The sequence below is a fragment of the Centruroides vittatus genome, unplaced genomic scaffold (genome assembly GCF_030686945.1).
Source record: "Centruroides vittatus isolate TY-2023 unplaced genomic scaffold, ASM3068694v2 contig_971, whole genome shotgun sequence".
NCBI lineage: Eukaryota > Metazoa > Arthropoda > Arachnida > Scorpiones > Buthidae > Centruroides > Centruroides vittatus.
This window is the reverse complement of record NW_027122644.1, coordinates 250389-261399: the sequence shown is the minus strand read 5'-3', so window position 1 is coordinate 261399 and position 11011 is coordinate 250389. Positions and strand designations below refer to the sequence as shown.

General features: G+C 22.1%; 1 long non-coding RNA gene across 1 annotated transcript; it reads left to right on the top strand.

The window, feature by feature from the left end:
• Positions 1–4912: 4912 nt before the first annotated feature.
• LOC136985568 (uncharacterized) lies at positions 4913–9134 on the top strand. The gene is made up of 3 exons (XR_010882359.1): positions 4913–4966; positions 5567–5699; positions 8778–9134. It is a non-coding gene; the product is annotated as an uncharacterized lncRNA (long non-coding RNA).
• The last annotated feature ends 1877 nt before the right edge of the window (positions 9135–11011 follow it).

Genomic DNA, 11011 nt, shown 5'->3' with positions numbered 1-11011 from the left:
ATTATTGTTTTGTTAAAGATACACAATAACATAAACAATTTTTTTTATTACAGAAGAAAAGTTATCGATGAGAATTAACAGTGGAAATAAATTAAAATTACATTTTTTGTTTAATTCTATTGTAATACACACGATATAGAAATGCTTACTCGCACTGATAATTATTAATATATAAAATATATGGTAAATCTTAAAGAAGAAAAAAAAAAGAAAAATATAAAATTATACAGATGTCTTTAAGCTTTAGTTATAACTTTCAAGGACAAAATAAATTTCTATTCAGTTATTACATAATAATAATGTCTAAAAATATTGATTGAATGCTTATAAAAATTATATTTAGTTCTTAAAATTATTGTTATGCTGTAAGCGAAATACAAAGAAACACAATTTACTTCATGATATTGTTTTACTTTTAACGTTAATCGTCATTATTAATAGTCAGGAAAACAGTTAAGGAAAATCGTTTGATGAAAATTCTAGTTGTGTCATATTCAAATTTGGATTTACAGATAACTAGTTTGCTGTGAGTTATTTACCGGTTTCCTTATAAAACTGGATATACTATCTGAATAAAATATTATTAAGTAACGTATACAGTTAATATTTTTAACTTTAAAAAGTCTTATTTCTGATATAATTTTTTAATATTATTTTTTTAAAAATACAGTAGGCCTATTTAGAATTTTATAAGTAAAAATACTTCTGGTAATTAATTCATATTTTTAATAAAATAATAAATTCATATAAGTTATATTACATTTTTCCCTGTCTGTTCTTGTTCTTCTTAATTTATTTATTGTATAAATCTTGATTTATAAAATGAACTTTCCAATTGGCTTTTTTAAAAAGGATAATTAAATATATTAAAACTTACTCATTAGAAATTCCCAGATAAACCGGATGTTCTTATCGATATATTTCATTGTGGTTAGGATATTTCGTATCTAAGAGATGACAGGGTTTTATTAATTAAACAGAAGTTACCAAGTGCAAAACTCATTCACTTTGTATTACAATGGAACGTTATTCATAAAATAAATGTATTTTTGTTTCGTATAATTCATTTAAGCATTTCTAATATATTAAGTTTATAAATTTATGTAATTAGATCAAATAAAATAATTTTATATAATTTTTATACTTAATAACGTTTTATAAGTTTCGCTCTATGTCGCAAGAAGATTAATGTCATAGACTGATGACAAATTAGGTAGCATTAATAGGGTAAATAAAGGCTACGTCATACGTATAGACGTATTTTACATTTTGTCATTGATTTTATATTACGTAATGGTAATTAGAACATTATTATAGCATAAAATTAACTAATTACTTTGTCGTCTTAAACCCAATTACATAGATTTTGTATTTAAAATGCTACTACTTTTGAAACGGATATTCGTTTAGTTATAATAATAATAATAATAACAACAAATTCGTTAATTCATTATATTATTATGAATATAATAAATTTCTATTAATTCGCTTGTAGATTATTATAGATTTTGCAGAAATCAATAAAATATGCATAAATTATCATGTAAAGTTTAAAAATGTAAACAAATATCTTCATATTTCATTATACTAATCAAAATTTATAATAAAAATTTTTTTAAAAAAAACCTATTTTTAAGTAAATAAAATTTCGAAATTTATTAAAAATGTAGTTCAAGTCAAATTTGTTTCAAATAAAAAAGTATATAAATATTTTAACATTAAATATTTATTTTATTATTAATCAGGTCGCATAGACCAGTTTAATGAAGAATTTCAAAACAAGAATAAGTTAGCAGATTTATATATAGATTTTTATAGATAGATAAATTATAAATAGATATAAATGAATTTATTTAGAGATAAATGCTTTTTAATTAAATACATCACAACACAAAAACATTTTAGAATAATTTCAGCAAATTTATTTTTAACTAATTAAAAAAAATGTAATAATATTTAAAAAAAATTAAGTTTAAAGATAGAAATAAAAAAAAAACTCTCGAGAAAAATTTCATTTGTAATTAGCATGCTGTGTTTTTAATTGTATATAATAATAACATTCCGGTGAAAAAGCAAGGATATAGAAAAAATTGATAACATTTCTTATAAGAAAGGGAATTCCTGACTTTCTACAATAAAAACAGAAATTATTTTTAGTTATTAACTTACCCTTAACCATTAATAATGTATAAAAATTTCATTTTTTAATACTAAATGTAATGACAAAGTTTAAGTGGGTAATTTTGAAATATTTCTTTCCTTCTATAGGTCAAAACTAAAAAAAAAAAAAAAAAAAAAAAAACGGGGGGGATTTATTTAACAGTTAGATACTGAAATAATGTTCATGAGAATTTGAAGACAGAATAAACGTTATTTTTATTTTATTTTTAGCATTTAATTAATGTTATTATCATTATAATGATACAGTAAAGTTACAAAATAGCATCTTTCTAAACATCACTTAAAAATTACAAAAGAAGAGTAAGAAGAGGCAATTTTTCTATTGTTAGTGGTTGCTTTATTACTGCAAAGTTGTTTGTAACAACATTTTTAATGAAATTTGTTTTCGCGTTATTACAATAATGAATACAGAGTAAAATATTATCTTGAAAATTTCTTTTTTACTGCTTTTAAAATTCTTATAACTAAACTTTAATAGTGAATATTTAGCTGAATTAATGGTATCAGAAGCATTGTTAATACCATTAATTAGTATTTAAAAATGTTCAATAGAATTACTTCTTGTATAATAATTTCTGTTATTGAAAAACAGTAAAATATACAATGAAAAATGTCTAGAAAGTTTTCAATTATTATTAATTTTTAATTTCTAATGACATTTGCAAAGTTATTTTCTACAGTAGCGCAAACTTGATTGATAACAGCTGCAGCTTAATTGTAAAAATGATATCAGGATTCAGTTATATAAATATCAGATATGTTACATAGTTCATTGCACTTTATTTCAATTACGTTTACTCTATCAAATACATTCTATAAATCACTTTAAAACGTTAAAACAATAGCAAATGCTACAGAAATAATATAGTCAAAAATATATTTCTGACTATATTAGAAGAATAAGCAGGCTATTTAACATATTTAAGTAAAATTCACGGATAAATATTCATGACAGGTTAATAATTTTTCGAAGAAAAATGCTAACATTAAGTATTATTAATTGAAAAATTTAAACAAGGTAAAATATAGAGATGGGATTGTTTGATACTCATAATTATTTTTTTTCTATGCTTGTCTGCATATATTTTAATATCCTGAAGGTTAAGAATAATAACGAATTTGAATTATCCTTGAAATTTCATATAACAGTTGTTATGCATATAAAGGGCATGTCAGTTCTTTTGACAAGATCTACATGCTCTTAACTGACAGCAGAGTTTTGCACATCTCCATATTAATAACTATTATATAAACATCATTATTAAACATTACATATAATAGTAAACATTAGTGGCGTATGTAAAATATGTTTCGATGTTCTAAATAAACAAAACATGAAAATATTCATGAATGAAATTTAAAACCATTGTGAATTTGTCCATAAATTTATACATCTATACGTTTTTCAGATATTTAAATTTACATTAAAATCGCGAAATTACAAAGTATTATATAAAATTTACTATAATTATTAACGGTTAGTTGAAGTTAAACGAAACGTTTATGTCGTTGAATCATGAATTATCCTAACGTTTTTATTTAATAGTTTACTATTAAATCTTAGTTTGAAGGCTGATTATAACAGATTTAATATATAAGCAATGATTATTTCGAAAAGATTAAACATATTTAATTTAAATTTTTGTATATGAAAATCTCTCTTTGCACTAATCAAGTAATTAATAAACATATCTACACTTGTTAAATTTTTTCAATGAATTCAAAGAGAATATTTTCTTCTTTTTTATTCCGTAAGATAAACTTTATCTTATTTATAAGTAATTAATGCAAATGGATTATTATTATTATTCATATCACACGTATTAGTTTTTAATGTTTGTAGTTATTTCAAATTAAAAAAAAATAAATGCATTTTTAAACCCGTTCAAAATAAATGACATTTTGAATGCAAGATACGAATAAATAAAATGCGTATTTTAATAAATGAATAATAAATTATTATTTATTCTTTTACACGGATAGAATTATTTGAAAATAAATAAATAAAATTAAATTTTTATTATAAATATATGTATTTGTAATTACAGTATTTCAACATAAGTAAAGTATTCCAAACAATATTTGTAGAGAGTGATCTAAATATTTTATTTGGACATTAATTTCAATTTTCAACTTAAAAAAATAATGATGTAATTGGAATTTAATAAATTGCATAATAAGTAAAAAGTACAGATTTAATAGATCAGTTTATAAAATAGTTTTAAAATTTTATAAATAAGTACGAAGTGATCATTTATCTCTATGTTCTATACGGAAAAATAGAAGATATTTTAAGGTTTAAGATAAAATAACAAGAAGAATGAAATCAAAGAATGTTTATAATTAATAAGCTAATATTACCTGTAATATTTATTACTACTGAAAGCATTTGTTACTATTATTTTCTATGGAATTAAGTTGTAATTGTTTAATAAACTACATAAAAGCGTAAAGAAAGAAAACCAAAATATTTTAAAAATTTCATATTTAATATAATCATATATCAGTAAAAATTATATATATATATTTTTTTTATTTAATTACGAAAAATTTTAATACGGAAGTTTAAAAATGTTAGTTGAGAAAGTTACGACATCACGACCTATTCTCTATTCGATATCCTATATCTTTGATATTTCATTAAACGATATTCAGGTTATTTAAGCCGCAGTTAGAGAACGGATCTTATATCAAAGCTGTACAAGTACTAAAGAGAAACTTACAGGATAGGTTTTTCAGGATAAATTATTATTCTGGAAAGCGGTTAAAATGATAAGAATTGGAGGTAAGTCATCTGAAATTTTTTATTACTAAATTTCTTAGGATAATTAAAATAGTAATTCTCCAAGAATATTTTGCATTAAATAAACTACTGATTCCAAAACTAAGATTTCACAATTAATACGGATTTTTAGTTTGAAACAGGTTGATAAATTATTCAAGAAATGCTCTTTTGCTTTATATGTTAAACATGGAAATGACGAGTATTAATTAATATATATACAATTTAAATTTTTAATTCTTGTCAGAATATATTTAGCATAAGATAATTAATATTTAAAATATATCTTCTTTTATATTTAAATGTATTTTATTTCTTATACAAGCTCACATACATTATTATACTTTACAAAAGTCTGAATATTATTAAGGTTTAATAAAACGGAAAATTGCATCTAAGGATGAGACGAGTTGAAGTTTCATCAATTCGAGGGCTATTTCCGTATTAACTTGGCCGAATTAAAAAAAAAAATGAATACACACTTGATAGTATGTAAAGACATATATTTAACCTTATTTCTTTAATCTTTTTCCATATTTATAAACTGAATTAACCATTAATGGAATTAGGATATACCAATGAAATTTCAATATATTTATACAGATTCTGTCTTAACTGGTCAAGGATCATCTCGAATTTCAAGGTTTTACAGTATGAAAGTGTCGTAGTACTGTATCAGGCAACAGTTCTCGCATCGGAAGGACGTTCGACGGACGGCAATCCGGTTTAAACATAAGTAAGTAGATTATCATATCAAGTTATACTTATTAAGAAATTAAACAGTGGGATATTTCCGAATTATATATTTTAAATTTAAATTTCTCAGTGGGAACGAAATCAGAAACTAATATTTCTTTCCTTCCTAACACCTTTACCGTTTTATTAAATTGAATTAATGTTATCTCGTACTGTGCAATCAGGTTCTTTAATTCAAATTGTAGAAAATTTTCCTTTATCTAATAAAAAAAAATCAAAAATTATGATAATACAGTGTAATGTTATATATATTAATAATACAATGTAAATTAACAGCTGTCTACATTAAATTTTTATACAAAAATTAATATAGAAATGAGAAAATTAATATTTTGTATATCGAATTTATCAATAGGAAAAACTATCTTTATGCAAATTAGAAATATTTATAAGTATTCTAAATGCAATATAAGAAATCCTAGAGTATATTTCAGGCCTTTCCTCAAGAAATCAAGCGATACATTTAAGATAATATATCAGCGAGATCAATTCGATATTTTAAATAATGCTTCAAGCTATAGCATGAAACAAAATAACGTCTAATGAATTTTTAATTTTTTTTTCTCTAATTAACTGAAGTGTAACAAAAGAAAGTGAAAAACTACTTAATTAATTATAAAAATATATAATTATTGTTAAATTTTAATTATAATAAAAATAAAAATGTTTTCGAGCCAAGGACAAAATTGAATAAATTTAAAACATTTTAGGGAATTTTTCCCCCAATTTATAGAAATTAAAAAAAATATATATTTCTCGGGATAAAATTGTAATTACTTCATAAATATTAATAAAATTACCTTAGATATAAACTTATAGAAATAGTGAAATGAAAAGTGATATAAAAAAAAAAATTAAAATAAGAACACAAATGCATCGCGTGATTTAATCTTTGATACGAGGTGACCGGGAACATGCTTAGATTATAAATTCAAATATTTTATTATTGATAAAAAACTTCGTACAGATTACAAATCAATAAATTATATAGCAATATTTAAAAAAAAAATTACCAATCGTAAAATGAGTAGATCTTAATGATATTACATGAAAACCAGAACAAAAATTAAACTATATACAGTATATGTTATTAAATAGGTGATAACAAATGAAAATATGTAAATTTTATTTTAAAATTTTACTCGTTGAATTAGTAAATTAAAATCTGTAATTTGTTTTTGTAATAAAATTTTATATAAATACTTATATATTGCTGTACTGTACAATTTTTATGAATTATGCTAAAGTAATCGTATTAAATGATTAAAAGATTATCTACAAAGTATTTATAGAGTAAAATATTTAAATAATTACACATATATGTTATCAAATAACAGGGTTATATACATTAAAATACTGGTATAATTTCTTTGTAATTATATATATATATAAAAAATGTATTAAATTTGGGTTAAGGGAACAAATTACTAATTGTTTTTAAAAAATTAAAAATATAATTGTTTAATAGATATTTACTTTTTACAGAGTTAGGATTGCTACTTCATTTCAAAATTATACAATTTAATTTTTTCAAGTATTTTTTAGTGTTATAAAAAAATTAAAATTTTAAAAATTTGGGAAAAATTTAAAATAAAGTATCTTAATCACATAGAAAATATTTCTAAAATTATTCGTCGCGAATGTAAATATTTAAGCTAATATATATGAATTGAATTGCTGCTGTATTCATATTAATTATACAGTATTTTGGTAAATAAACAATTATAAAATTTTAAAATATCAATTAAATGATTTAAATCTGGTTTGAATTAATACAAACAATAAACAAGTTTAGGTTAAGGCCAGATTAAGGGAAAAAAAGTAATTTAATTTCATTAATAATCTGATAATCGGGATCAGATAAAGAATTAAGTATATAAAAACACTTTTAAATACATGACATTATTTAATTAATATAAATTACATTGTATATGCATTAAAAATTTAATGCATATGCCATATTTAACATACATATATATATATTAAATCTTATGGGCTATCAGGCCGTTAAACTTAATACATAATACATTTTTATATGTGATTTTATACATATTTTTAACTATATTTAAGATTTAAGTTTTATTAATTTGATATTTTTAATTTTACGTTATTAATTGAAAAAGAAACAATTTATAAATTGTGTTTTTATTTAGAACTGTCTACAAGGAAAAAAGATATAAGTATACAATGAAAGAAAATTTATCTTCAATCAAATACGGAAGTGATGAAAATTCGATGTGAATTCATACTCAGATTTCTTTAAAGAAGTGTCGTTTACTTCTATACACCCTATAAATACGATACGTGGGCGTTAGTGATTGTAATCACTTTAAACTTGTAATAATCCATAATGTAAAAAAGTGATAAAAAATTAATTAAGATATGTTTTAAATTAAAAATAAAATATAATTAATAACAACTACGAAACAAAATTAAAATTTAATTTTAACATGTAACAAGATAGTTATTTATACGTAAACATTTAATAATTGAAATGTTTATTTTTTATATAATAACTTATACTTTCTTTTAGTTCTTTTTATTGTTGTTAGAGTTACCGAAATTATGATTTTCGTAATCTAAAAATATCCCTATTGTAGTCTTACGTTTCCAGAACTTTCATGTATATAAATATTATTTTTGCTTAATGTCACTTTCAAAACATAAGTTTACGTAATATTTTACAGTAATTGTTTTAAATTTAGTATAGCTATGAACAATAATTCATTATTATAAATATTTTTCATGAAAGTTATGCCATAGTATCTCTTATTATAAGTTATTAATCATATATGCCATTTTCTAATCCTAAATTTATCTCTATTGTTTAAATGATTACTTGATATATGATGCCTTTATGTATTGTCATAATTTTTTAAAGAATAAATTCTTATTTTAAATAATATAATTAAATTTGAAATCTTAACCATAAATTTATTTATTATATGATTTAAGTAAAAAATTATTAAGCTTTATCTCAGAATTAAACACGATTTAATCAATTTTTAATACAGGTTTATATTGATAATGCATTCTAAAATTTAATTTTTTATTGCAGTTTTTCAAGGAGAATATTTCGCAGAAATATTTTTTATTTCCTGTTCATATATGCAAGTAAGTTTTATTTAATAATTTAGTCACACTTCCAAATAAAGTAAAGCAAATAAAACACATAAAAATCTTAAGTAAAACTGACGAAACACTCGATACAAATTACTTAATTGCCAAAAAAGCAACAGCACTTCCTTAATCATAACGGTGGAAAAAAAAAATGAAAATGAAAGTAGTCAAAACTTCCATTGTTTAAATATATTTGTTCCATTGATTATTTATTATTGTGTTAATTATGTCATCCATTGTTATATGGAGGGCAAAGTACAGTAGGTTCATGTACTAGACCTATTTTCTATTTATAAAAAAAGTACAGATGTAATTTGCAACATAATTTGCAACAAATTCATTATATTTGATTAGATTAAGAAAAGGAAAATAGATATAAGCATCTGTCTCAATAGTTTAGGTGAAAAAATGCTACTTTTAAAACTATTTAAAATTTAACCGTTAAAACGAATGTACTGAAGATATTTTTGTTCTTTAAATAAAAAAAAAATATTAATCTTCGGTAACAATGGTAAAGTAAAAAAAACACCGATTTAAGTCCTAAGATATTGTGAAAAGTTACGAACTGCATCTGGAATTTACAAAATTAACGCTCATACAGAAAATTTTCAGCCATCACCAGTGAGGATGTCTAAAGCCAACGTTATCTCGAGATAACAAAGACAGCTTCATCAATTCGATACATTTAAAAATACCTGGAATACGAAGAACGAAAACAAATTAAGGACACAATCCACAGATTAAAATTAAATATAAATATTGTGTCAGGAAAAATATACTGCAAGATTAGAATGGGAAAAAGAACATATGTTATAGAAACACGAATGGCTTTAAGTCAATTTTAATGAAGAAAATAGTGGAATTTTGATGGCTGGAATTATTACTAGAAACGGGCCAAGATTATTTTACAATCGTAAAGTTGATAGATCGCTTATGGTATGGAGAGCATTTTGAATTTATGGAACATTTAATTTAGTGCTTTTAAATGGACGTCGGCATGCAGAAAATTATCAAACTTTTGGGAATAGGCGAATAAATTGATGGAATAAATCAACGCAACATTTCACTGATCTGCTAAAAGGGAATTCCTCCTTCGAGGATTTTCTAAGGGAAATTTGCTAGACATGTAAATAAAACACGGAAAACTCCAGGAAAATTTTTTAGAAACTGTTACTTATATTTAATTATTATAATTTATTTATAATAAAATTTACATTTGTGGTTAATTGTTTTGCATAATTCAAAATAATTATTCTGAAATGCATGTGAATCGACCTATTAAAAACTACAGGTCCAAAATTCCAACTTTTCAGTATGACAATTGCGAAATTGTCGCACATTATTTAGATTAATTTGGAGGGGAAAATATGGAGAAAATAATTTTTACTACGTTACGGGGAAAAACTGAAAACTTATCATTTTGTACACGTGCTAAAATTGTATTAATCAATTCAAGTGTCATAATTAGAAAAATTCAAATAACATAAATTTTCGATACATGCTTTAATAGCATTAAAAAAATTTCATATGAAAAACAGAAAACAAATGTCACGTTTCTTAAGTTTCTATTGATATATTTTTAGTAAATTGCTTCTGGTATGACGTCAAAGAGACGAATTCAAAATAATCTATTGTTCTTACTATAAACAATAAAATCGTGACATTGTGCCTATTGTGCTTAAATATGAAAAATGACGAAAAATTTGTTTTCGAATTTGCAAACTCACTTTTTCTAGGATATACATCATTGAGAAAATATGTTTTGTTTCAGTTAATAACTAATAATTCGTGAATTAAATTATTCATTGTTTACATTTAATATTTGGCTGATATTTTGAATTTGTAATGAATTTACTGAATAAATAAATATATATTCAAATATAATTACAATCATAAACAAATTGTTCGCGCTCTTTTTTCAAATGAAATCATCTTAATATTAAACAAATTATATTAAATTTATAATCTTTATTTAACAGATTTTGATTTTATTGTTGTAAAGAGAATAAAAGAAAAATTATTATTATTTTTTTATTTTGGATTTTTCTTCTTTTTCCCTTTTCGTAGGAATTTACATTTGACTTTTAATGCTTATAAAATTAAACCATTGCGTTTCATTATATTGAAAGTTTTCTATTGTATTAAAATTAAATTGAACTATTGTGGTTTTGT